At 39.1% G+C, this 24,209-nt stretch overlaps 1 protein-coding gene and 1 pseudogene across 1 annotated transcript in view; one reads left to right on the top strand and one right to left on the bottom strand.

Annotated features, from left to right (window-relative positions):
- Window positions 1–24,209, top strand: part of PARD3B (par-3 family cell polarity regulator beta) — an 812,619-nt gene that overhangs the window by 404,811 nt on the left and 383,599 nt on the right. The gene's annotated exons all lie outside the window — the stretch shown is intronic.
- LOC106698840 lies at window positions 17,579–18,104 on the bottom strand (annotated as a pseudogene).

Below are 24,209 nucleotides of genomic sequence, written 5' to 3' on the forward strand. Positions count from 1 at the left end.
TGAAATGGAAACTATGCCACTTAATCGGTGGTTTGTTTGGTCTGTTCAGTGACAGACTGGTCTACAAGTTCTTTTCCATCCCCGAGACCATATATATTTTTTAATGTTCATGCAAAGTGTGGGATGAAGCCATCTTTCCATTTAGGAAAGATTCTGAAAACCTGAAGGTTTTATCTTTATTTCATGCCTTTATTATTTTTTAAGAGCTTCAGAGAGAGAAAGAGCGACACTGTGTTATCTGTCCTGTGTGTGCATGTATGTGTGTGTGTATGTATATGTCTTCTTTCATTTCTTGAGGAAAAAGGAATATTCTGCCATTTCTTTGTTAACCTCCTTAACGTTTCCTATTCTGACCTACTGCCTTATCTTTAAATTATCCTGAAAATCACAGCAATCCCTGGTGGGTAAAACCCGCTGAGAAAATTTCAAATGTATTTATAATTTCTACCTGCCAAGTGTGCCTGCTATTAAATGACAGTCTCTGCAAGTGGGATTGACTTTATTTCAAAGAAGCAAGTTGCTCCTGCCTGGCAGGATTGAGATCCAGAAGTCAGCCATGTTTGTCATGCTGATTTGACCTTCACTTAGGAATAGTGCTCTTGCTGAGAAAAAAAAAAAAGTGATGCACACAGGTGTGGAGGCTCCCTTCATAGCTGCTGTGCTTAGAGTATTTCAACACTTCCTGTGCACCAGTCCCTGCGACCACCTCAGGCAATAATATGTGGACCCAATTCCTTCCTGGTTTTCTCTATCCTCTTAAGTGAAAAATTCACATCTTCAAATGTCAAATTATTGAACATCATAAATCATGCAAGAAATTTTGTTTGAAATTTTAGATGAACCTCATTTAACTGATATATTATTGTACTCCCTTTGGCTATTGGATTCAAATGATTCCATGCTTAATTAACCAAGGTACTTAAGGAAGAGTGAATATGATAGCAGCTACTGTGGATAAGTAGCAGAAATTAAAGAATGATTTTAGAATGATTTTTCTATGTAAACCAAAGTCCCTGGGTTATGTTTTGAAATTTAAATTATCATACAAAAATCAAGATGCACTGCTATATTTTATGGATTCTTCTAGTAACACAGTTCTAGTGCTGAGATATAGTCTCCATTTCTGCTTTCCACTATAATAATTTCCATTTCCTTCTTACTGTTTTTCCAGTCAACCAATTTGTGTTTAATCCAGTCAAGGCTCTGCAACATGAACTCCAGAGGTGAATAAGATGTGTTTCTGTCCTAAGGGAGCTTCTAGCCCATAAAGAAAAGAAAAGTGATGAGTTGATGAAATTGGGCAAATAGAGTGTTTCAGTGATTCAAACTTGGGAACCAAGGACACCTTCAAAAACACAACAGACTTTGCCCTGGCCAGTGTTGCTCAGTTGTTTGGGCATCAAAAGATTGCCTGTTTGATTCCCATCTACTGATTGGCTGAATGGCCTAAGACACCCCCTTGAGCCCCCATTTCTCATCCCTAATATGAGGATTGGACTATTATCAACTTAAGAGACTCTGCATTAAATGAGATGCATGTAAAGTACTTAGAATAGGACACAGAATGGGATTCAACAAATGTTATTGTTATCATCATTGCTCATCTGAATGAGGAACACTACGTGTGCAGTTAGGGTTTCCCACCCATTGGTGATTGAGAGAGAAATGAAGGTAGAGAACTTTAGTTTGGGCATTTGATAGATGTTAGGGTGATGGAGTAAGAAATATCAATAATTCTAAAGTTTTGACTTTGGATGCTTAGGGATAGCATTAAGAGATGTATAGGTTGGTTTGTTGGAAAAAACAGTTATTCTCTCCTAGAATTGTATTCCTTTCATGGATTTCACACTGGTCTATGACTCTGGGATTGTCAGCACATTCTTTCTCCCTGCTCTCTAGCCATCCCAAACTCTTCTCACCAGTTTAAATGTTACCAGGGCCCTCTCCTTGCCAAACATTTGCTATGAGCCTCCCCCCTGTCTAGGACACCCCTTCACTTCCCTTTCATCTCACAGTTTCTTTAGTACGCAGGCGGACGCTCTATCCACTGAGGCCTCCCCTCCTCATGCCCCTGAATCGCTCATTGCTAAATTTCCTCATGTAGACCTTAAAAACTATAGAGAAGTAGCAGTTAAGAGCCCAGGTTTGGGAGTCTCAGGGATTCTGAATGTGAATCCCTGCTTTCCTATCCTATTCACCTCTCAGTGCCTCAGTTTCCTTATCTGTCAAGTGAAAATAACACATAATTGTGAGAATTAACCGAGCATAGATGCTAACACATGGTAAATCTCAAATAATGTTAACTCCTGTTATTTCCTGTGCCTGGTGCATGCTATATGCTCAGTAAATATTTGTTGACTGAATAAATGAAAGCTCTGCATTGTTAAAGCAGATGACAGGAGACTAAAAATGTATTGCTAAAGGGCTTAGTACCCCTAATCCATACCCAACCTTTATCTAACACATTATCCATTTAAACCAAATAAGAATATATACAGATTTTCTCAGATTCCAGGGCATTAGCAATCTTTAATTACAGCATCACATGACAGAGAGAGTAGGGATAGTTAATATTGAATATAAATGTCAATTTAGACAGTTTAAATTATCAGAACATTTGCATAATCTAGTACAGTCTACTTGTAAAGATATAGGAAAGTATTATTACTTCACATTTAAAAATATTAGAGGTATTTTAAAGTATTTTTAATGCTTCAATCTTTGGCTACAATAACTTGTGAGAATAGCGGTTCTCAAAGTGTGGTCTTAGACCAGCAGTACAGTATCACCTGGGACCTTCATACACATGCAAATTCTCAGGCTCCCTACTGAGCAAAGAAATGGAAAACTCTAAGGGTGGGGCTCAAAGAGTTATTTTAACAAGCCCTCCAGATTATTCTGAGCTCACTCAAGGTTGAGAAGCATTGGAATAGTGGTTCCATTATAACAGCATAAGGACTACAGGGTAACTTAGTGACTAGTTGACTAGCTTCAGTAATCACATTTTCAACTTTATCTTCCTATAGCAGTGGTTCTCAACCTGTGGGTCGCGACCCCTTTGGCGGTCAAACGACCCTTTCACAGGGGTCGCCTAAGACCATCCTGCATATCAGATATTTACATTACGATTCATCACAGTAGCAACATTACAGTTATGAAGTAGCAACGAAAATAATTTTATGGTTGGGTCACAACATGAGGAACTGTATTTCAAGGGCCAGAAGGTTGAGAACCACTGTTCTATAGTCTGCAAACAATGTCTTGCTCTGTGAAAAATTGGCTGTGAGAAGTTTAAGCCCCGTGTCTCTTAGGCCACGTGCCTTCATTTTGGCCAAGGGCCAATGCTGAGCACAATCCAGTTACTCAACTCAATTACACCTGATTCATTTAGGCAAACTCAATTGTACTTGACTTTTTCAGGCCCATTCAATTGTGTTTTAAAATTTTCACACTCAATTTGATTGTGCTCCAAATGTGTTACATGCCACCTTGTAACTTGTAGATTTAGACACTTACCAGAGGGAGGTCTTTATAGGGAAGCTTAAAAGATTGTGTTATTGCTATTTGTCTGCAGTCACGCCAATTTCCCTTCTCCCTTCCCCTTTATCTCCAACATGGGATGCTAGAATGTAAGAGATGCTCCATTGGCCTCTTACATGGACCATACCCTACTGTCCCCCACATACTGTGGTTGAACTCATGACAAAGATTATATAAAGCTCCTAAGAAAGTGATCCTCATTTTCTATCACAAAGCAACTATGCTTAGTTCCCATTTATTTCATTTATTTTGTCTGTTTTTTTAGATAGGACAGATGGGGCACGGAGGTATTGGCCCTTTTCAAAACGTACATTGTTTATCAAAATCAGAAACATTCCTAAGTAAGACTTCCACCTCACTGAGATAAGCATCACGCCTGCTCTCACTTGTGCTGTGCACGGAGATTCTAGGTCCTCAATCTCTGCCAGTTTTTTGAATGCGTTCAATAACCCACAAGGCTGAGGGATTAATAGTCATTTGCTACTCCCTGGGAAGTACTTATACCTGAAAGAATTTTACTGAAGCCTTGTCAGCAAAATCTAGTCTTGGTAAAATGGATGATGATAAATGCTCTGGTCCAGCATTATTAAAACAGATGGAGGAAGTGCTGGCCGCTTTGCCTGGTTGTATGGCTTCCAGGTGTCAGAAGGAAAATACTTAATGGCCTTTATCACAAGCCTGGTTTTGTTGGAGGGTGGAAGGTGGTGGAAGGAGGAGCGCTCCATGCTAAAGCGAAGCTCTCTTGACATTTCAGAGGATTGGGGCCTAATTACATTCTCCTACAAAGTTACAGTAAGACCGAAGAGCCGTGAGAGACAGCCATAGTCTCATGGCACAAGAAATATGTCTTATTAGTGGCCACTGTGGCCATTATTAGGCTTCTGAAGGCTGAAAAAAACACACAAGAAGTTTTCAAATATACATGTTTAAACAGCTAGGGAAAAGTAAGAGTGTGACCAACCACACACTCCATCCTTCTTATTATTCAGTTAGCCACATGTTACCAGTAATTCATGCCAGCTGTTGATACGTAGCAGCTGGATAAGAAGGTGGTTACAAAACTCGGGGGAAGACCTTGATTTGCTTAATTACCTCTGTGCCTGTGATCTGTGCATTTGCTAAGGTACATTTGGTGTAAGATAAGGAAACGCATTCATTTTGTAAAGGATGTTTAAAGATTAAAGGGAAGAAAGTACCGCCTTAATTGATTGTGGTTGACTTTTCCAGCTGTTATCAAAGTAAATACCACACATGTGGAGCTGCCACGACAGTCCACTTGGTTTTGAAAGTACACTTAGAGGTCTGAGCATGTTTCATCCGCCTGTTTCTCAGGAAAATGTGTGATCTTTATCATTAAAGAATATCAGCTTAATCATGCGCCTTTATTTTTTTCCTGAGGGCTGATAAAACAGAGATAGACACTTAAATAACAATCTGTTGCCACTTACCTCTTCCCATGCTCCCTCACCAAAGATTCTCTGGGCAAGGACTTTTAAATATGCTCTCGTTATTTTTAATGAGTGTGCAGAGCATATGACGCATAATGCACCAGTAAGTAGGTGCCCTTTTACTGAACTTGTCAGATATAATAAAACACGGAAGGAGTTAAGATTCATTTTTACTTAAGATATTGTAATTATTTAAATTAAGATGCCCAAGTACAAATCACAGACTATTCCGTTCCTGTGGCTGCCTCATGGAAGCCCATCCACAGCCTGGTTCTCTTTCCAATAAAGACTGCTTTATCAGGAATGTTAAAAAGACAAAAGACATTTAATATTGTTATGTCTCTTTAAGTTTACTCTTCCTTAAATCCACTGGATGGCAGGATATTCGATTACAGACGAGTTCAATTATGTTTCCTGACCACTTATTGAGTTATATGAAGGACTTTTATCACTAGTCTTGCCTTAATTAATTCTTTGCATTTTTATAGGCTTGGGATCTAAGGAAGCATTGTTTAACAGCTTGAAATGTTGTTTTAGTTTTCTTCTATTTCCTCTTTCTCTCCTTTTCCTTCCTCTCTCCTTCTCTTTCTTGCTTCTGACCGGCCATTCTGCCTTTTAGAAAAGACTAACACTCAATATGATATTTACCAATTGCAGAATATATTTATTTCTACATTACATTAAGATGTCGGATGGTGATGAAGAGGAAGGTAATAGAACATTATATAAATTACATTGAAATGCCACACGGTAGATGAAGATGGTAATAGAATGGCAAAAATATCCCCAAGAACAACAAAGCCTGTGGTAGTCATTATCGCCTACATCAGGGTTGGGCAAAAGTAGGCTTACAAGTTGTGAGTATAAGAAACACACTTTATTCTTGTATTATTATTATTTATTAATATTTGTATTCTTTTTCATACCAACAACTATAAACCTACTTTTGCTCCTCCATGTATTGGAGCTGATGGCTGTTGATTTATGGAACTGTGGGCCTTGACTAAACCCTGCAGGTGAGTTACAGCTTTCAGCCTGACACAGGGAGCTCACCCCTCCCTTCTCTCCTTCTCAGCAGCTACATATTTCATCTACAGACCCTTGACTTCCCACTTAAGGGAGAACACACACAGAAGTAAACAAAGAAACCCCAAATGGAAAAGCACAAAAACACCCAACCAGTATATCATACCTGTGACTTGCTTGCCCTCCATCCTGGAGATGAATGCTTCTCCCCCGTGATTCTCAGAGAGAGGCTGATGTTCAGGAGAACTGTCTTCTTGGGCCTCCATGTCCCTTTATTTCTGGGTCCTCATTGATGATAACAAGACCTGATTGTTCAACAAATATTTACCGAACACCTACTATTTCCAGTTTAGCTGATCAAATGCTGACTGAACATTTATTTGTGCTAGATACTGTACCATAAAGTGTGTATTTTAAGATGTATTAAGTCAGGAACTTGTAGACATTTGCTAAGTGCCATCAGAGAAACCAGGTAAGAATATGACATAGTGCCTATCATCTGAGGGGAAAGCTGATAGGAGGGAAATAGTACACAAATTTAAGGAAAAAGCTGAGAGGAGGTTAATAGTGAACTAGAAGTTCACTAAAAAAAGAAGAAATCCAGGTGCTAACCAGATAGCTCAATTGGTTAGAGCATTGTCCTGATACACCAAGGTTGCAGACTCTATTCCTAGTCAGAACACATACAAGAATCAACCAATGAATACATAAATAAGTGGAACAACAAATCGATGTTTCTCTCTCAAATCAATAAATACAAATATTTTTTAAATGAAATCCATAAGGGCCTTAAAATTATGAAACATTTCATCTGTTTTGACTCTGACTGTGGATGGATTCAAAGAAGCAAAGTGAGAAAACACTTCTAGGGATATGGAAAAGCATGAGGCAAGATGAAGGAAAACTGAGGAAAAGGGAGAGTAGAGGAAAGAAACATTTTAGTTAAAATGCTGATAATGTTGGCAACTTACACCATCACTTGGGCAAAATTACAAGTCCATAACAGGACCATGTCTAGGGCTAATATAGAAATGCCAGTAAGTGTAAATTTAAGATCCATTGGATGCCCTGTGTTCATAAATTACCTGTTTACAAGTTTGGTGTCTGGGCTTATTCATGCATCTTACCTCCCTGGTGTGGCTGTCAGTTGTCACTAGCTCTTGGGTGGGGCACATTGGTTCCCCTTCATGTGATTCCTTATCTTCCAGAAGGCTAGTCCGGCTTCCTTACCTGACATTCTCAAGACAGCAAAAGCATGAGATGCAAGGGCTCTCAAGGGCAAGTTGCACAATGTCACTTCTGTCTCATTCTCTTTTTTTAAACATTTTTTCTTACAGTTGACATACAATATTATATAACTTTCGGGCATACAACATAGTGATTAGAAATTTATATAACTTACAAAGGCATCACCCTGATAACACTAATATCCATCTGACACCATAGGAAGTTATTACAATACTAGTGACCATATTCCTTATGCTGTACTTTATATTCCTTATGCCTTCACCGTGACTGTTTCTATAACTGGCAATTTGTACATCATACTCCCTTCCCATTTTTCACCTCTCTCCTCACCCCCTTCCATGTGGCAGCCTTAAAACGTTCTCTTTCTCTATGAGTTTGTTTTTGTTTTGTTCGTTTATTTTGCTCTTTAGATTCTGCATATAATTAAGTCTTGTTTTCTTATTCAGTTTTCATCACTTTGAATATCTTGTGTTGGTACATCAATGGGAGGGATTGGCCCTCAGGCTGGTGGTTGTGAGGACTGGCCATGACGCAAATAAACTCTTAAACATTCTCTATGGGAAGTTTCTTATGTCGACAATACCCACAGTCTGGATTGGAGACTAGGAGTAGAAGCTGGATTGTGTAGTTAGTGATAAACTAATAAACACTAAAGTTAAATTATCAAAAGAAAAAGTAATTTGACAGTAAGTAAGGAGAAGAGTCTCCTTGTCTATAAAATGAGGGGATTGAATTAAATGGTCTCTTAGATCTCTTCCTAATGCAAAATACTCTTTTCTGAATTTCTGTGCATCAAATCTTGGCAGGACACTCAATACAGACAGTGCCTGAATTATGATTGATCTGTGTACTCTATGAATGGGCAGTAGGAGTCTGCCTCTGAGTGTCTGTTTCACATTTCAGAATGCCTTGGGAGCATTTGAGGTAGAGTGCCTTCTCCTAAGTAAATGTAGAGCTAGCCAACTGCCAACAGATATCTTTCTTGTGCCCACTTTTTTTTTTATCTCCAGCTGTTGTGGTGTTTGTTGCCAGAGTAGTTAATAGGCACATTTGGACCCCTTCCTCTAACCCACTCCTGACGCCATCAGGGCTGTGGGTACCATAAGAGACTTTACCTCCATAGCCAGCTGAAAAGGAAATGGGTTCGTCCTCTCCTGAATTGCAAGGTTGGGTGTATTTTCCCCATAGACCATTCTTATATATAGCCCATCCAGTAGAATGTAAATTATTACCTACTATTATATTTTAGAGATACTGTAAAGGAAACAAATCTGTTATCTACGTGAAACCTAGGCTCAATTTACCAGTTTCTTTTCTTTTTTTAAATTTATCTTTATTGTTGAAAGTATTACAGATAGTCCCTTCTTCCCCATTGATCCCCTCCACTCTATACCCCACCCCCCAGGCCTTCACACACTATTGTCTGTGTCCATGGGTTGTGCATATATGCATATAAGTTCTTTGATTAATCTCTTCCTGCCCTTCCTTCCCCTTCCCTCTGAGATCAGTCAGTCTGTTCCATGCTTCTATGTCTCTGGATCGTTTTTGTTCATCCGTTTATTTTGTTCATTAGATTTCACAAATGAGTGAGATCATGTGATATTTGTCTTTCTCTGACTGACTTATTTCACTTAGTATAATACTCTCCAGGCCCCTCCATGCTTTCTCAAAGGGTAAGAGATCCTTAATTTTTACTGCCTGCATAGTAGTCCATTGTGTAATTGTACACATCATATTCTTGAGAGAAAAAAAAGTTCAAATTGCAAGAACCAGGTTTACAAGCAAACTTATAGTAAACTAGAGGCCTGGTGCATGAAATTCATGCACTGGGTGGGGAAGGGGGTCCCTCAGCCCTGCCTGCGCCTTCTCACTGTTTGGCCCTCAGGGGATGTCTGACTGATGGACATCCTCAGCACTGCCGCAGAGGCAGGAGAGGCTCCCACCACAACTTCTGCGCTCGCCAGCCGTGAGCCCGGCTTCTCGCTGAGTGGCACTCCCCCTGTGGGAGCACATTGACCACCAGGGGGCAGGTCCTGCATTGAGTGTCTGTCCCCTGGTGGTCAGTGCGCGTCATAGCGACCAGTTGTTCTGCCATTCGGTCAATTTGCATATTACCCTTTTATTATCTAAGATAACCTGTTTTCTAACTAGAAATTGTCTTTCTCCACAGTCAATTTACTTAAAGCTAATTTGCATTACACACAAAGAAATGTGAATAAATTACAAACACTATTCATTAAGGTTTGGGCTATCCTTTATGCAAAAAAAAGAAATCTCTGAGCTCTGGATTCTGTTAATGGAAAAATATGAGTGTGTCAACATTAGCAACTTGTTGAAAACTTGGCAGATATTTTCAATGTAATTATTAATGCAAGCCACTTCAATTCCTCTTTGATACTATACAGATTGTAAATAAATTATATAAATAAATATTAATGCAATTATTAACTTGGTAATTTTATATGCTATGTAGGCATTCAAAGAAATTAAACAACGATGAAGGCTGTTGAACTTGTTCGTGTTTGACGATATACATAAGAGTGACTTATTCCCTGTATCATAAAGAGATAGAAATACACTCATTTTCAGCTGCCTAACTGAATATGATTGTAAAATATATACATATATATGTAATTTTTCATGGTGGTTAAGTTAATAACATGTCACTATAATTTGTGTGCTTCTGAAATAGAAACCAAATCATGTGCATCCTATTTGGAAAGAAAGTGAAGACAAAATAGATACTAACAAGCTAGTTGCTTACTTTTTTATTTTATTTATTTATTTGTTTTTAAAGTGTATGGATTTTTATTGAATTTATTGAGGTGACATTAGTTAATAAAATTATACTGGTCTCAGGTGTACAATTCTATAATATGTCATCTGTATTTTGTGTTCACTACCCAAAGTCAAGTCTCCTTCCATCACCATTTATCCCCACTTTACTCTCTTCTATCTCCTCCCACCCTCTTTCCCTCTGGCACTATGTTGTCTGTCTATGAGGGTTATTTTTTCTTTTCTTTCTTTTTTTTTTGCTTAATCTGTTCACCTTTTTCACCTAGCACCCTAACCCTCATCCCCTCTGACAACCATCAGTCTGTTCTCTGTATCTTTGAGTCTGTTTCTATAACGTTTGTTAGTTTATTTTGTTCATCAGATTCCACATGTAAGTGAAATCATATGGTACTTGTCTTTCTTGGACTGGCTTATTTCACTTAGCATAATACAGGTCCATCCATGCTGTCACAAATGGTTAGATTGCCTTCTTTTTTATGGCCAAGTAGTATTTCATGGTGTAAATGTACCACAGTTTTTTTTATCCACTCATCCACTGATGGGCATTTGGGCTGCTTCCAAATCTTGGCTATTATAAGTAGCGCTGCAATGAACATAGGGGTGCGTATATTCTTTTGAATTGGTGGTTCAGGTTTCTTCAGATATATTTCCAGAAATGGAATCGCTGGGTCATAAGGCGCTTGCTTTTTTAAAAGCCCAGCCTTTGCCGCTGGATAACAGTTCAGAGGTTCTTCTTTAACCTGTAGGGTTTTGTGCAGAAGAAAATAGCGATAGCATGTAAATGTCTTACTTCCTTTGCAAACCTTTGAAAATGTAACCCAAAGATCACTCTGCCTCTCACCCTGGGCTCTCAATGACTCTCGAGGGAATTGGCAAGTCTTATCAGAGGAGAGCAGCCAGGCGAGGGCAGCCAGCACATTGAGGCCAGGGTCAAGGCCATTGGGCAGGTAGTGAAAGGCCTCTTGCAGTGTTAAACAAATGCCGCTTCCTTCCTGTCTTCCGCAGGAGCTAATTTTGTTTTTCACTTCTCTTCTGGTATAAGAACAATAAGGATTCATGAGGCCATTCTGCCTGTGAGAAGATGTGCATTAGATTATCATAAATCCACAGATAAAAAGTGCAGTGGTCAATCAGAACAGGCATTCCTGGGTGAAATAAAAGGTTTAATTGAAAGTACTGTCCCAGGAGAGACAGATGACTGAGGGTGGTATTGAGTAGACATTAATGACCACAGACCAGAGAGTGAGGAAAGCTAAAGGAAGACCATTGTTTTTTTTCCCCCCAATTCCGTTTTTCTTTAAAAGAATGTGGGAGATTATCCTAATAGAATACTAGGAAAGAAATTGGGATTTTGATCACATACAATGTTCTTAGAACACTATTAATATTTCCTAGGAAGTTGCAGCTGAATTTTCTACTGGTACAGATCGTTTTGTTAGAAGTTAGAGATCTGGTCAGAGTATAGACTGTACTGATATGCTGAATAATGGTTAAAATTGATACATACCTATTATGTTGTTATAACATATCAGAAAATTATTTGCACTTATTCTTAAGTCTAGAATTTTTTTTGACTCTTTGATTATGTCTCTCAGCTTGTTCTCTTAAATACTTTGGATTTTTTTCAGTGTTACAAAAAATATATATATAACTAAACATACAGTCCCCATTAAGTACTAGGTGGCTTGCTTTGTATCACTGAAATATGGCTGCCTTTGTAAATCACACATATTTGTTTAGCCCATGCCCTACTTTTGATGTGGCTAAAATATTGGGATGAACTCTAGCCACAGAGACAAAAGTTGGGGCTAAGGACTGCCTTTACAAGAACATAATTGGGCAGGTGTCTCTCTACCAGTCATTAACAGATTTGAATTATGACTTTGATTCTTCCTTATTGACAAAAACAGTTTAAAAATATTCTGGATTATTTGAACCTAATGTGCAGTGACTTTGAAAGGACAAAGATGGGGAGATACCAAATATATTACGAGTGTTTTAATTGGGGTCTGTGACCAAATAGTGCCCAGTTTAGTTTTTAGAAAATAACTGCCAAAGCCATTTTTAGTTTACTTGATTTTCAGTTTTATTCCAAATAAATGAATTGTCTCAGTAAGTGATTTTAAACTATTCAACCAATTGTTTAGGAGTTAATATAGACACAGTCTTCGTTTTAACTGTAAAAAAAATGTTTTTTTAGGGTTAATATGAACAGGGTAGTTGCCAAATGGTACCAGCTGTCATAATAAAGCAGAAGTGAATGACAGATTCACTCCACCCCATATCAAAACTCAAGAGCGGATATGGTGATCAGATGAGCCAAAATAAATCTAAGTTCGTAGAAACATTTGCAAGCGATTTTCTTGCATAGCTCAGCCCTTTATAGGCATCAGAGTGCACACAGGTCGTGATTAAACTTAGCGCTGTTATAAAAATGAGAAAGGAAACCACTTAGTTGGTGTGGACACCCCAAACGCACATCTCAGAGGACTGCAAATTATTCCAAACTTCCATTTGATGATGATGATGGTGATCTATATTAGGAAGTATTGAAACTTAATTAGCAGTTTTTAAACTGTTTTTAATATTAATAATAACATGGCCCACATTGACCTACAAAGGAAGAACTAACTGATGGAGTGCTTGTCAGCAATGCTCTTTAAAAAACATGTAGTGTGCACTCATTCTCAGGCATGCATTAGAATAGGCCCTCGTGGCATAAATGTAGGTAGAATGGTCATTGTTGCCTTGCAGTTCTTAAAGATTTATGTAATAACAAATAACCATAATACATTGTGATTTGTGCTATAATTTAATTATGTACAGAGACCCAGATGAGGGCCCAGCCACAGAGAGTAGGTGACAATTAAGTTGGGCTTTGATGGCTAAGTAAGAGTTTTCCAATGGGTGTCAAAGTGGGAGGAGGGGAGAGAATGAGTTTTAGGTAGAGAGAATCCCATCTAAAAAAAACTAAGAGAGATTCTTTGTGACATTTAAGTAATTAATTTTGTTTCTATCTAATAAATATGCTAGAGCGTTATGGTAGAAGAGTTAAAATTTTGATTTTGTAGATAAGATATAAGATATACAATTGTTACTTTTTTTTCTTTTGGTCTTTTAATGCTATTATTTCAAAAAGGGCACTGTGGCAGAGAAATGTCAACAAAATAATTTATGAAGTCACCCTAGCACAAATATTTATGACACATGCATCCTACCGGAAGCTGAACTGGATTCAAAGTTGAATTAAACATAATTCCTGTCTTTGATGGGATCACAATGGTACAGTGGGGTTAAGACAGACAGGCCAGCAAATAACTGTAAAAACAGAAAGTGATGAGAATCATAAGACTGGGGGAAAGAAACTGAAATAGGAGCTCAGAGGAAAGCAGGTTGTTTTCCCACTGATAACGTCAGGGAAGAAAGAGGTGTCTTATGTGCTGAGCCCGAAGCCAGGGCGCTTGGAAGTGCTAAGTAAATAGCCTTTTATTCCATTAAACCTTTGAGGGAGAAATAATTTCTATAATTGACATATACGCAGATACATGGGAAATAGGTTTTTCCTTATGTATGTTTCATTAGGTGTCACGAAAATTGTAGGTCTGTACCACCAGGAAAATGCTTAACCAGAAAGATTGTTCGCTCATTGTGCTTAGATGAGTCTTTCAGCAGGTGCAACTGGAGCTGTGCTGGATTAGATTTTTAAAGAATTTAATTCCTTATTTAGGAACGGGACTGGTGTAGTCCTTGTTTAGTCTTTGACATGTACTTGACTTTGTTTGAAAATTAAGATCCATTAGTTCAGGGGAGAAAGGAGTCCTGCATAACCTATAGCTAGGGAGATATTGATTGGAAGTGCACTGAACTTTTAAACTTCTTGTAATTACACACTGATTTTACAGGAATTAAGGCCATAGAAATTGCTCCTTTCCCCTTGTCCTGCTTTCCTATACTATATATAACAGCAAGGTGGGGGAGGATTCAGATGAAGAAGACTGAAGAAGAAGAATGTAAAGTGAAAGACAGCATTTAATAGCTCAACAGTTATCTAGGACTGGGGGGCCTCTTTCAAGAATTTGGCAGGAACAGTGAAGAGATGTGAGAGGAGGGATCTTCCCAGAATTGGGTTGCCTACCTCCTCTACCTTGGGAAAATATTACAGCTCCAGAAGCCACTGTGAACTTCAGACTCTGGGATGCTGTGTTAGTCTGTTCGCGCTGCTGTAACTGAGTGGCTTATAAATAACAGAACTTTGTTCTCATAGTCTGGAGTCTGGAAGTCGAAGGTCAGGGTGCCATCATGGTTGGATGAGAGCCCTCTTTGGGTCGTAGACTCCTCATTGTATCCCCCTGTGGAGGAAAGGCTAGGGAGCTCTGCAGGTTCTCTTTTATGAGGGTGCTAATCCCACTCATGATCGCCTCCCAAATCCCCACCTCCTATATCATCACCTTGGGGATTAGGACTTCAATATATGAATTTGGAGGTGATGGAAATATTCAGCTGATGGCAGATGGATATATGTGTCAAATAGAAATCCTGACATCAAAAGGAGAGACATGATTAAGAGAAATATAAGCCCTATGATACATCGTTAATCCTTGGTATCTCCCATGTGTCAAGAAAAAAGAAAGAAAGAAATCCCCCAGTTGGTGAACACAATTATTGGTCTCAATTCTTCACTTCCAATCAGAGCATCATATATCCATTCTCCTGTCATGGTCTCATGGTGTGTGGAGAGTATTTTTCCAACCATAGCCTGTGGACTTGGCCCCGTGAATTCATTTGGCCAATGAGATGTTAATGAATGTTTTGTGAGCAAAGGTTTTATAATTACTTTTGTTTTTAAGCATTGATCAGACCATCAAACCTCAGAGGGAAGGCAAGGGAGGGTGGGGGTAAGGGGGAGAGATCAACCAAAAGGCTTGTATACATGCATATAAGCATAACCAATGGACACAGACACCAGGGACACATATGTAATACCTTAATCAATAAGGAAAATTAAAAAAAATACATTCCTGTTTTTAATCATGAGGGAAACATGCTTCAGATATCCAGTGGTCTAAGGAAGATGAGAAATCTACAGCTTGGAGGCAGGCCTACCTGAGCCCAGCCTAGATCAGCCAAACCCCCATCGACTTGCAGATATGTGAGCCAGAAGTAGATGCCTTATTTTTCATGTCACAGTTTTTGGTGGTTTGTTATGCAATATTTTTATGGCAACAGACAACTGGTACATTCACTCACTTTCCCCCATTTAACTCTGGGTAGATTTCCCCTCTCCTTTAAAATTGTTTGTAGTACTGAGGATAGGAAGATATATCACAGTGTAATGTTATGTGTTTTCATACTCTATAGAACTTAAATGACTTCTTAGTTTATAGTCAGTTTTATCTGAAAATTAATTTTAACAGATTGATTTAATTATTAAAAGGCAAATTATATGTCTATCTGCAAATGATGTTTTATATATATATACAGGGTGTCCCAAAAATATATAATCTACTCATTTCTGTAGATTCTTTCAAATTTTGAAAATGAATTGTATGTTAATAAATACTGACTTTAGAATCTCAAAGTGTGTATACATTTTTGGGATACCCTGTCTATATGGTAATTATAAATACATATATATATACATATACATACATATACATACATATATATACATACATATATATATACATACATATATATACATACATATATATATACATATGTAAATATACATACATATATATACATATATATATATGCATATATATGTATGTATGTATATTAAGAACATTAGGATTATTTATCATTAATAGTGTACTAAAGGGGATTGGTTTCCCCTTGGAATCTCCTTAGATGGAACTCAGACATCAGAAAAAAAGGGTAGGGTTAAAATGGCTATATTTTAATCACTTGATTTTCTTATAGCCGTAACCAACAAATATAAACTTCCCCTCCCCCTGCCTTTAAACAAATATCACTTTCTTGAGGCGGTGGTTGTACTGTTTTACATGGTAATGCGATTAAATAAACGTGACTGCCTGCACCTGAAAGGAAAGAACATTAACAGGGTCCTCTAGGGAAAATGTAGGTAACGGAGATGTAATCCCTGCCTTTAGAATTCTTCGGTTGGGAAGAAAGCTGTATTTCTTTACTAAAAGAGTTATTTACCCTAAATAATGACACATGTACTAAGAATGGAGGGTGTTATGTAGAACATTCTTATACTTTTACTGTAATGGCTGAAGAGTTTATTCTTTGACTATACTTCCTAAAATCCCAGTGAATACAACCTGCAATGCATTGTCTTTAAAAAACCTACAGAAGTTTCCCAATTCAAAACTAAAAAATAATAATATATTTTTAAACTTCTCATACGGAAACCAAACATTTAGGCCCCTTTAGTAAGGAATCCCTCATTCTAAAAGCTTCAGAATGCCCTGGCTGTCTGGCACGGCTGAAGCCTGGCGTGACCCCTATGACCTTTTGTTGTTGCTGATGCTGAAAGTGACATACGGAATGTAGACAAGAGTGTGATGCAGCCCGGCCATGGGGGCTCAGTGGCTGAGCATTGACCCAGGAGGTCACGGTTAATTCCCGGTCAGGGCACATGCCTGGGTTGTGGGCTCAATCCCCAGTGGGAGGCATGCAGGAGGCAGCCAAGCAATGATTCTCTCGCATCATTGATGTTTCTTTCTCTCTCTCCCTCACCCTTCCTCTCTGAAATCAACAAAATATATATTTTTTAAAAAGGGTGTGATGCAGAAAAAAAAAAATGGAACTGGAAGGTTTAACCAGGAAGTTGTGCAGTATCTCTAGGACTTTGTTCATGACCTACAAGATTTCTCTCTCAAACCTCTCCTCTCTGCCCCATTTCTTTCTAGCCTCACCTTCCTTCCCTATGTTCCCTAGTGAAGCACTGCATTACGTGTATGCTAAGGAGCACTGTTTCTATAATATGCTTCCTGCCAACATGTGTTCCACAGTCCAGTGTTATTTTAAAAGCACTGAGAAGTCCCAAAATAAAGAAACCCTTTCCCTAGACTTTTTCATCATAGAAACCCTCATTTCCCCCCTTACTGCAATGCTGCGAGCCTGTGCATTAGACCTGAGATGGATCCATGTGTTATGGGGAACCCGTCTGGTGGCTTCCTTGGTTTCTGAAGCCGGTGCTAATTGGGCACAGCCTCAGGCCAGACTTCCTCAGGAAGCACCAGCAGCCCGTGCACTGGCTGTGGCGGGGTCAGAGGGCACCTCCAATTTCCTCAGTGCCACCCCTTCCTGAGCAGAGGGCTGGGCTGTGAGTGGAGCAGACACCCTGACTGTGTGTGCCCTTCCATTTTTATTTATGTTCAGCTTCTGTCCTTGATAGTTGCATTGTCTTTTCAAGGTGTTCGGTGCAGGGAGCCTGGCATACAAAGTATCTGTGATCACAAACCCAGCTTCTCACATAGGCATCTAATCCTCTCAGAACCAGGCCCACCGGGCCTCCTTTTCAGATCAGTAAATTATTACAATCAAATGGGTTTTATCAGCACAGAAGTCTTTTTTATTTTTCCCCACTTATCATGCCATGAATTCATAGCGAATGGGTTCCAGCAGCTCAGGCTCCTTTCCATTGGTTCTCACAAAGTGTGCTTCTCTGGGTGGAGCAGGCTGACGCTTCAGTTGAACCCAGGTACCTTTCTCTTTGGCTTCCTTCTTTTTCTGATCATTTTCCTTCACACGTTTCAGGAAGCTATCTCGGCTCTTAGAGTGCTTAATATGCTCAATACGTACATTAATTCTCTTGGCAAGAATCTTACCCTTAACTTGCTTGTTCACAATAATGCCCACTGCATGCTGGGTGACATTGTAGACTCTTCCAGTTTTGCCATGGTAACGTTTGTGGGGCATTCCTTTTTGAACAGTGCCCATTCCCTTGATGTCCTGAATATCACCTTTCTTGTAGATTCGCATGTATGTGGCCAAAGGAACAACTCCATGTTTTCTAAAAGGCCCAGAGAACATATAGCGGGTGCCTCTCCTCTTTCCCTTTGTGTTAGTCCTTTTTGTGAATTACTGGAAGATGGGGGTTCCGGCCGAAAGGAAGACAATCAAATGGTTTGTTCTTGGATCTTATATTCATATAAAACAGGGGTCCTCAAACTACGGCCCGAGGGCCACATGCAAATACAAATATTGTATTTGTTCCCGTTTTGTTTTTTTACTTCAAAATAAGATATGTGCAGTGTGCACAGGAATTTGTTCATAGTTTTTTTTAAACTGTAGTCCGTCCCTCCAACGGTCTGAGGGACAGTGAACTGGCCCCCTGTTTAAAAAGTTTGAGGACCCCTGATATAAAAGCATGTCTTCTTATATTTTAACCACGAAATAATTGCCTATAGCATATTTAAGACATTGGTAATCATGTTTCTGTAATCCATTTTTAATAGGAAGAAGTAAACACAGAACAAAAAGACCTGCTGTTTCTCGATATTAACAAAGCAGGTTCTAGTTTTCTAAAACTCCATGCCGTCTGAATATAAAATATCACTTATATGTATTACTTTTAATGACAAAATATTATATTCATTTTCTTAATCTTCATCGGCAAAGGAAAAAACTTGCCAGTGTCAATAAACTGTGGAATTTGCTGACATTTCATGTGTAAGTACTGTAAGTAGAAGAGGAAAAAGGTTGCTATGAGAATCTTAAGTCTGACTTTACTTTTGTTAGTTTCAATCTCTGACTTAGTATTAAATTAAGGTACTTTTAGATTGAACAGGCAAGAAAGAATGGCCATTTTTGGACATTTGTTTCCTGGTATTAGGTTAATCCATTACTTAAGTAAAATGTTTCTTTTTTATAAATTCAGCCAAAGATCAGCTCTTGCTTTCAATGGTTGCCTCCATCTGCCCCTTTCAAAAAACATGAAAAAAACTAAGTATCTCAATTGCAAATACTTTATAGGATTTCCTTCATTCAGATCTTTGGTTACAAATCATTTTAAAATGAATAAATGTGCACATAAGGACATATATACAAAATATTGATTATTGAGCTAACTATGAGAAATCTACATGGAATATTTCTATCCATTAAAAGAAAATACCAGTGTTGCTCACACACAGCTCTGAAACTTTTCTGCTACTTATTGCAACACTAACTTACATTTTTCTTTTCCATATGATTGATGTATAATATTGAACTGTGGGTTGATTCTCAACAACCTATGGAATAATTCAGTAGATTTGTAAAAACTTATCTTCACTGTGATCTGTGTTTCTTTTTGGTAATTTGTCTGTATTGTCCAGAAGACAAAAGACTTTAAAAGATAATCTATCCACTTGTAAATCACCCATGAGTTCTGCAGATTTCATGTCTGTATCAGCAGCAGTGGTGGGAAAGTCTTTTACCATTTATTACAGTGATCATCCTCAGATTACCACTTACATTTGCATGTGCCCACTCCTCTCTCATTGTCTTCTTTTCTTTCCTCTCTGAAAAATATAATCTTTTTGAAATAAAATGCCTCCCAGCTGTTGGAACGAGCCTCTGATCCCCTCTCTCGGGAAATAGCCACATGTTGAATTTTATATAATCCAATTGGCCAAAAAGCTTTCATGTTTATAATAGCTACTCATGCTTTTCTAGAAGATTAAAAAATTTCAGAAATTAAGTGCCTTGCAGGTGTCTTATCCTTTCATTGTTGTGAAAATTTATTTAGCTGTAACAAAAGTCTCATCACCCTAAATTCCTTAGAATTTACTTAGTTAACAAAAGTTAACAGTGGTTAAGCCTATTATAAAATATCCTGGCAGAATTGCCAGGTATGGCTTTTGCTTTATATATTTTTAGAAAAGCATTCTTTTTTTTTTCCTTAAAGTCCTTTTGTTTGAGTTTTGGTAATTGACAAAATGATTGCATGTGAAGCATAAGTCTTGCATAAAGTAAGCTGCTCACAACACAGACTAATTACACATTTGGGAGGCAGGGCTAAGACATCCAGAGCTTACTCGTGCTGAGCCAAGAACACAGCATTTAATGAAATGAGGACCATAAAGGGTTCAGCATGGATGCTTTCAGGTCTGACCTGGGCTTCTGGGAAATTGAACATTGGCCCTGCAGACTGGTGGATTCCCCCGGGCTTTGAAAAGCCGGGTTATTACCACTTGTGTGCGTGAATCAAGCACTGCTTTGCAATACAAGAACATTTGTGATTCCAGAAATGGCCCCATTTGGAACACTCTTAAGCTAATAATATAGATGCCTCCCCAGTCATCCATCTTCCTGCCTCTCTTTCCTCCTCTCACGCCAAGTAATTACTTTTGATATTTGTTTGATAAAAAACGGTTAGAATATCTGGCAAGCTCCAACTGTGTAGATTCTTCTGTCTCCTCTTTCCTATTCTTGAAGTCTGTTTTTTCCTCTCAGATAATACTGTGACTGAAACGGAAAGGCCCTCCCGTGTTGTTCAATAAACTATTTGTCAAGTATGTTCTGTATAAATAGGCTATTTCATATTCCGGGTTTAGTTCATAGTAGATGCTTGATAAAAATTTGCTGAATGACTGTGGTTGTCAAAGATTAACTCCAGTCACTTAGGCCAGAATGGATCAGTCTCATTCCTGAATCCCAACCATGACAGGTTATTCATTATGTTTAGGTATAGAAATAATAATACGGAAAACAAAATGAGAAAATGGAGAAATATTAAAAGAAATAACTGAATGGGAGTGAGAAGGAACATACATATTATCAGAGTGATAACCAAACAACAGCTGTGAAAACTTGAAGACCATTTGCCTAAAACACAATAATGAGTTGGTTAAGGCTGGGGACACATATGATAAAGCATTAAAATGGCTTATAAAATTTTTTAAAGGGCAGTTAACATTTTACTTACCATTTAGTTTTGCATCTCACTTCTTTTTTATTTAATAAAGATAATGTCTATATATTCATCACTGCAGTGTTTTCCAAATTGAAAACTATGATTCATTATTTCAATGTAGTGGATTCTGACCAAAGCTTTTAAAAAAATAAAACAGCTTAGAAGATACTAGAATCCATTGCACGCTGGGTATTTTCTCATGAAACGTTTGTCTTTGTGTGTGTGCACACATATACATATATGCATGGAAGGATAGAAAGAACAGAAAGCAGATAGATAATGTAGTTTTTGGGACTTGATCACAGTGCTTCCCAAACTTGATGAAATGTACCATGAATGTTGCTGTTTGCAGTGTTCACTTGTGACTTGAGCTACATGATGCAATTTAAAAAACCGTGAACAGTCAAAAGTCTATCACACATTGGTAGCTACGGCACAGCCCAGTGCCTTCATTGAGAATTTGATATTGAAGCTGGACTGGGATATTATCTCCCCCAGGAGCAGAAAGTATAGTCTGAAAGGGGAAAGACTGGCCTGACCCCACCAGCTGATGCAGACCCTCTAAGGTGTGTTCTAGAAAGAGCATGGGGAGCTGGCATAGACGGATGGCAAGAGGGGATAGGACTGTGGACTCCCCCCGGAGAAGCTGTCCTGCTGGCTGAGGATCCTGGAGCATGGCTACTCTGAATATCCCCAATGGTGTCTCTGACCTGGCATCACACATCAAGGACATTCACCGAGTCGCTTTGGGGTGCAAAGCCCTCTGCCAGGTTCCTCCAGGACACAGAACATGCCTTTACCTAAGACATTACCCCGAAATATCAGCTCAGACTAATTTCCTCATCCAGCAGCAGCCACTCAGAGGGTGGGTCCATAGCCACTCTGCTGACCGGGATGAGAGGCACTCCCACAGTGGGACGATCCCCACACACCACACCCCCCCACACACACACCAGTGCACGAATCTGTGCACCAGGCCTCTAGTGTATATATATAATATGTGTACATATTATATAATTATATATAGTTTTAAAAGAACATATATGTAGCACGTATTCTACTTATATATACTTCCACATAAGAATGGTCCATATTCCAGTGCCAGTAGATAACAAAGTTATTTTCTGTAGAAACAGATGAGGCAGGATGAGGGGCAGGTAGGTAATAGGTAGATGAGTAGTTATCTGATTATGTGTATGAAGTGTATATGTTACATAATTGAAATATACTGCACACATAAGTTTTTGTGCTTAATTTCATATATTCTCACATTAAAAGTCGTCGTGTCGATACTATGTTCCATAATTATGCAATTCTTAATAAGTAAGAGTACAGAAGTAACATACATGCAAGCAATACTAACCTGACAAACACCACTTGCTAGGCTGCCTTTTTCTTCTCAGTTCTTAGGTAAGTAAAAGGTAGTATTCTACAGATGTTCCAATAAATTTAATACTTATCACTTTTCATTCTCTGTGCCACATTATTCACATTTCTGCCTTTGGAAAATTAGCTGCTATAAAACCAGACATAACCAAGTGCAGAATTCCCTAATAGTTCACCAAGTAAGTGGTCAGTCATGAACCTATGAGCCTGAGACCTAGTCAATTGAAGAGGCTTTTACTGCCGCCCCATTCTGGGACTTGGGAACATAGGGACAGGCAGTTCTGCAGTTCCAGTGCCTCTCTGGATCCTGGTGGCCTTAACCTCAGCGACATCTGGCAATTGTTGATTCAGGGCCATGGTTCTCAACTGGAGGCAATTTTGACTCCAGGAGACATTTAGTGACGCCTAAGGCTTTTTTGGTTGTCACAACTCAGGAAGGAACTACTACCAGCATCTAGTAGGTAGTAGCCAGGGATTCTGCTAAATATCCTACAGTGCATGGGATCATCCCTTACTACAAAGAGTTATCAGGTCCCAAATACCAGTCGTGCTGAGGTTGAGAAAACCTGCGTTGAGGATCCTGTATGGCTGGCCCAGGGCAGGAGCTAGGACATTGGACCTGGGTGCCTGCAGGTTGGGCATCTGAGCATCCATCCTGGGCCCTGCTCTAGGGACCTCGAGGACTTTGACTCTGGAGACATGGCCTCTAGTAGCAAAGTATAAGAGGTAATGAAAAGACAGAAATCAATGAAAGATTTCCTTGATGTGCCCTAGCTGGTTTGGCTCACTGGATAGAGCGTCAGCCTGCGGACTAAAGGTCCCAGGTTCGATTCCTGTCAAGGGCATATACCTTGGTTGCAGGCACATCCCCAGTGGGGGGTGTGCAGGAGGCAGCTGATCAATGCTTCTCTCTCATCGATGTTTCTAACTCTCTATCCCTCTCCCCTCCTCTCTGTAAAAAATCAATAAAATAAATCAATGAAATTCATAAGATTTCCTTGATGTGCCAGGCTTGCCTCTTTGGTTTAGTTTTCCCTCTGGTTGTCTTGGGTGGAGAAAGCAGGGATACTCCTGGCACAGTGTGGGAAGAGCCCTTGTCTGAAAGCGAGGAAGCTGGGGAGAGTTGAAGGTCCCATGTACCACTGCCTTGGGGCTCAATCCTATAACGAAGGCCTTGCAGTGGGGCCCTTGTGAGGACTTTATACCTCTCTCCATCCTGCCCCAAAATGCTGTCTGGCAAGATTTGAGTTTAATTTTCCGAGTTACTAGTTGAGCCAAGATTATTGGAGGAAGGCATTCAGCATATTGATCTTTTTTTTTGTCCATTAGTAAAGGGACATTTATTTCTAACAGGAAATGGCTATGTTAACTACTGTAATGGCTTCCTCCACCATTGGGAATGTTGCTATTATTAGAGACCACTAATTATGGCCTGAGCCTGGTATAGCATAAGAAAGATATAAAACGTTACTGTAATTGAGTGGAGGATGTGAAATTGCATAGTGTCTTACGGTCCCTGTAGGCATCTGTCTTGGAAGTTCTTGTGGTGAGGCCAAGTCATGGTGGTTCAGAGAAATTGAGACTCGGTACAGCAGTGAAGAGTCTGACACAGGAACCACACTGCCTGGACTCCACAGAGCTTCCACACTGACAAGTCTTACAGACTGTCGTCGTGGTACTTAACATGCATGCACACATGGCACTACATACATGTACACTTTACTTACGCACATGCACACACAGTACTTGCACACACAGTACATACAAACTGCCATGCAGCTCAGTTTCCTCATCCATAAATGGGCATCATAATAATCCGCGAAGGCTTGGTGTGAGGAGTAAGTACATGGATATGTGTGAAGCGCTCAGAAAAGAACCACTCAATCACTGTGAGC

Source organism: Myotis lucifugus, unplaced genomic scaffold (assembly GCF_000147115.1).
Source record: "Myotis lucifugus unplaced genomic scaffold, Myoluc2.0 scaffold_3, whole genome shotgun sequence".
NCBI lineage: Eukaryota > Metazoa > Chordata > Mammalia > Chiroptera > Vespertilionidae > Myotis > Myotis lucifugus.